Genomic DNA, 5,296 nt, shown 5'->3' with positions numbered 1-5,296 from the left:
TTAATTGGTTTTAATATGTTTTGTCGTGTTTGCACTGTTCTTGGAAAATAATTTATATATACTTATCCTTTCATTATTCGGGCTGCATCAATCCAGATGTACGGTGAGGATTCTCTTATCCTAAGACTCATGCTTTTGCTTTGGCGGGGACCAGTTGTGGTCCAGACAATATATCGACGCGTGTCTTTCGTTTTTGGGCGCGTGAGTAACGACGTGATTTGTGGTCGCCTTTTCTTTCTCTTTCATTTTGCCCTTTAACTTTTTGTCTTTACACCGGCTATTTCCGCCCAACCGGTTCTCTTTGTTACACGGTTTGTGGTAATAAAAGTTTGTGGTGGAATCCTAGATTAAGCAGAACTAGCCATTAATTTTTCTTCGTTCACATTAATAATGAATGATTAGTTGAAACTATAGATTTTGCATGAGAAATTTATAAAGTTTTTCCAACATTTGTAATAGGTTGTCCAATAAGCAATTGATATTTTATTAATATTTTCTTATATAAAGTTGTAGACTTCTCGTTGTGGTAGGGACGTAGGGCCTTCGTCACCCTCCAACCTTTACGGGGGCGGCTACGTATCGCGTTGCTTTAGTTATGTGATTACTTGTAGAATATTCAGTGGATAATGGAAATTTTTTGCAATATCCTTAAGTCTAAAATAAAAGGACGAATAAATCAAGCTAAAGCTGGAGCAACCAAGTCAAGCGATATGTGTTAAAACACGTTTTACGTGTTGGTCAGCATTGACGGTGACGACATGGACGGTGAGCTGAAATTGTTGACGTTGGTTTTGTCAAAGATTGTGAGCCACCAAACACCTTCTTCATGCTTATAAAAAGAGAGCTGAGGTGAAGAGGAAAATCATCCCAAAACAAGAAAACAGAGAGAAAAGAACGAGAGAGGAGAGGAGAAGAAAAAAGAAGAAGAAAAAAAAAAAAAACTTTTTTTTTTCTCACAAAAAATCTTCTTTAAGAAATTACTAGTAATTTCTGAGTGTATTTGGGATCGGGGTGTGAGTTGTGAGCTTGTAAAAATTCCCTGGTTAATAATAAAAGATCTGTAGCAGGTCCGGAGACGTAGGCATCATTGGCCGAACTCCGTTAACAATTTGGTGTGTGTGCTTCTTTCCCGCTCCCATAAATTCTGGCTTTCCGCAAAATTTGACCGCGTATTTCCTAACAACTACAGCATCTTGCCCAAGACTGGTGATGTTTGGGCAATATACAGAAACTGGAGTAATGACCTTGAAGCCGTTGATCTGAAGTCCCAGACTTATGACCTTGTGGAAGTTCTTGATGATAAACTGGACTACAAGGTTCTGCTGTTGGCTCCTGATGGTGGCTTTAAATCAGCGGATTCTGCAGGTGTTCGTTCGGTGTATATGGCCGCTGCTGGGCATTGGACTGATGGTGCCGATGTGAGATTCACAATCCCAAAATGTGAAATGCTCAGATTCTCGCATCAAGTTACTACTTCGAGAGTAACAAAAGAGGTACATGGAACTTGGCAAGAAGTATATGAACCTGCTATTGAGGCATTGCTTGGTTTGAGCTGTGCGGTTGGTGTTGGTGAGAAGAGAAAGATGAATGAGCATGGTGAAAGTTGCAGTACTGGATATGATGGTCTGAAGTTTAATGACTTTGAGAAACTGAGGAAAGAAGTAAACTTTTCGGTCGGGCAGACTTGGGCTCTTTATGATAAAGTGGATGGAATGCCTAGATTGTATGCCCGGATCCGAAAAGTTTCAACTCCTACCTTTGGCCTTAGGATCACGTACTTAGAGCCAGATCCAGATGATGAGAAACAGATCCAATGGCTTGAAGAAGACTTGCCTGTTTCTGCTGGTCAGTTCAAGCTTGGGAAACATCAGAACACATAAGACCTTTCCCTATTCTCACATGTTGTACACTGCAAGGAAGGAATCAACACAGGCCATCTCATTGTTTCCCCGAGAAAAGGCGAGACTTGGGCTCTATTCAAAAACTGGGATATCAACTGGTCTTCACAGCCAGATTCTCACCGCAGTTACGAGTATGAATTTGTTGAGATTACGCTGACAAAGCTGGTGTTTCTGTTGCATTCTTGCATAAAGCAAAAGGGTACGCAAGTGTCTTCTTTCGGATGGGAACTGGTCATGCAGACATATTTCGCATTTTACCTCACAGATTGTATCAATTCTCCCACAGTGTTCCTTTCTTCAAACTGACTGGAATTGAAGGTGTGCCTAAAGATGCTTATGAGCTGGACAAAGCTGCATTACCTGAAACAATTGAAGATACAATAGTGCCTCACATCTATTAGCAAAGCTTACAACTTCAAACTCTGGGAGTAATAGAAAAGCTAAACCTCAAACCATCTACTTTGCTAGTAAGGGGAAGGTTTTTCAAATAGTCTAGATTTGGTCATTTTGCAGTGGTCATGAGTTTCCTCTGTACTACGGTAAGATACAAAAGATCACTTTCACTCGGGTGCTCCATCAGAAGGCAGTCTACAAACTACACGTACGTCGGTTAAAACCTGCTTGTTTCCCTCTGGATGTGATCCAGTATGAAGACAAGAAAATGCCTGTTGGTTGTGGAACTTACTACGCGAGAAATGCTCTAGAAATCATAACTACAGATGATGTTTCACATCAGGTAGTGCCTGAAACCTCCATTGATGGTAATGAATATACGATTCTGCCCAAGATTGGAGAAGTGTGGGTGATATACAGATTCTGGAGTGAATACATGGAGTTTAGGAAAGTTGGTGTGTGCAGCTATGACGTTGTTCAAGTTCTTGATGACACTTTAGGGTATAAGGTCTTATTACTAGAGCGTGAGCCCAGTTGTGATGATGATGAAGAAAGTTTACTCTTTAGGGAAGTTACGGAGTACAAACATAACGAGATTGATGGGTCGGAGCCGATATTTACAATCACGAATTCAGAGAGACTCAGGTTCTCGCATAAGGCTCCTGCTCGGCGTGTGACCAAAGAGATATACGGAGAGCTGAAAGACCTGATTGAAGTTGATTCAGGAGCATTGGCTTTTATCTTGACGCATGAATCTATGTGAAAAGGGTTTTTTTATTGTGTTATGGTGCATGTATGTATGAACTATGATACAAAACAGCAAGTATGGTGTTAACTATCTATAGCATTTGCTACCATAACGTAGATGTAGCCTTCTCTTCCTGCTGTTTTAGACTTCATTGATCTCTCTGCTGTTTTAGACTCTAATATAATCTTTGGCACTTTGGTAAACTATATAAATCTTAATAGATTTGTTTCCCGCTGTTGGATAAACTTTGATCGAAACGGTTCATGGACTTGATTAACAAGAGGAGATCTTCCAAGTTCTGCTCGAAGAAGCAAAAGATAGTTACCAAGAGGAGATTGTCATTGCGCTACAAAGCAACACCATCGAAGATATCTCTAACAATGTTGCAAGTTTGGCTGGATGGATCACCACATGGCAGCCATGAGAAGTGAGGGTCATCATACTGGAATGTTGATGACAATGCTAAAGCTTCAGCTTTTAGTAGTTTCTTTTGATGGGTTCTGTGTGTTGGTCTTGCTTGCAATATGTATACTAATGTTCTGAAAAACAATGCAGCTGTTGCAATCAGCTTACGTATGTTCCCTTTGATACTTATTAAAAGAAAGCTTGTGTTATCCTCCTCATTGTGTTGTAATGTGCAAAGTGAAAACCTAGATGTTCTGATAATTGATGATTGAGAAATATATATAATCTGGATCACACTCAGCCTTCATGGTCATGGACTCATGGGTCAATGCAGTATGGTATTAGTCACTAGTACGTAACTCAGTTTAATCACATCCTGAGCTCAAAAGTCGAATATACTTGAAGAAGCAAAGTCTGTGTCTCTCTCTTCTTGTCGTCATTATTTCTGAGAAATTTGATTATAATAGTAGACTAGACTAGGTAGTAATCCGCGCGCGGAGTGAGATCCTTATTCCAACCTTATAAACAAAATTTTGTGTTAGATAGATTTTTTTTGTTAAAATATAAATTTTTGTCTATTACATAATAGAGATTCCGAAATTTAAATTTGTTTTAGGTAATATTATTGTCATATATTTGTTAGGTGGACATAAATAATAAAATGGGTCATTGTGTTCATCTTCCTTTATAGAGATATATGTCGAACATGCATCCCATTGGTTTCATGGACTTTAAGATTTGAATAGAATGATCTATAATTCAGTTATATATGCGGTATTTAGTTGATGAGAAACATACTGAATTTATATTTGTTTTATGTTAAAAATGAAAACTCATGTTAGAATCAATGAGAACCATTTTAATGGTTACATAGACCACCAGAAACAAAAATACTATTTCCAAAGTCCTATGATTTTCTCCTTTATCTTCCACATTGCTTTTTGAATGGTTTCAAATCTGCAAGAAAGATGAAGCTCGCCATTAGTGAATCTATAATGAACTCGGATACTGATATGTTTGTGAGTGTGAATTATGATGAAGAGATGTACGACTATATATATATCGAGCAAAGAGAATATAAGGTTTTGATGTGAATTTTTTTTTTTAATGTCAAAGATATTTATCCCCATATAAACTTTCCCTTACAGAAATTGGAAAGTAAATTAGTGATTTCTGAAATTAATATGCCTAAATTAGTGAAAGTACGTATACATACTTTCCTTCAAACATATTAAAGTCATTAGACAGGCCACAAGAAGACACAGCAATGTATCACTGTATTAATTCAAATGCTTAAAGTTAGGAATCAACATTATAATAGAGCAGTTACATCACTCCTGATGCGACACGTCAGCAATATGTGGATCCCACTTTTAAAAAGTGTGAAAAAGTGTCAAGTCTGTGATTCGAACCCAGGTTATTAAGATCTAAACAACAATATTTATACCACTGAGTTAAAGGATTCTTTGTACATTAATGGCTGAAACAAATATATATTTATGAAGGTCGGAAACTTTTGCTTCTTCGGTTTTCTCTGTGGAACCCACACTTATTATTTTATCTAATGATTTAATGAATACTTTATTATGATCGCTTTCGAATAGAACCAAAAGAAAGGGCAAGAGCATGAAACACATCATAGAGAAACGTACGTAAGTCATCCGACACCGCCGGCAAGAAAAAACGTTAGTCGTGATCAAGAGAACACTTGTCGTCCGCACAAAAGCTTTATGGTTTTTTAGATTGAGAAAAAGACAAAAATAGCACTAAATCAAGTTTATGTTTCCAAACTAGCACTCAAGGTCAAAAGTCACAAAAATAGCACTTAATGTTTTATCAAAAGTCACAA

The 5,296-nt window shown here is 37.7% G+C and overlaps 1 pseudogene; it reads left to right on the top strand.

Annotated features, from left to right (window-relative positions):
• Nucleotides 1-1,160: 1,160 nt before the first annotated feature.
• LOC106324506 lies at nucleotides 1,161-3,057 on the top strand (annotated as a pseudogene).
• The last annotated feature ends 2,239 nt before the right edge of the window (nucleotides 3,058-5,296 follow it).

Source organism: Brassica oleracea, chromosome C2 (assembly GCF_000695525.1).
Source record: "Brassica oleracea var. oleracea cultivar TO1000 chromosome C2, BOL, whole genome shotgun sequence".
Lineage (NCBI taxonomy): Eukaryota > Viridiplantae > Streptophyta > Magnoliopsida > Brassicales > Brassicaceae > Brassica > Brassica oleracea.
Note: the sequence above shows the minus strand (reverse complement) of the source record. Positions and strands in the feature narration are given on the sequence as shown.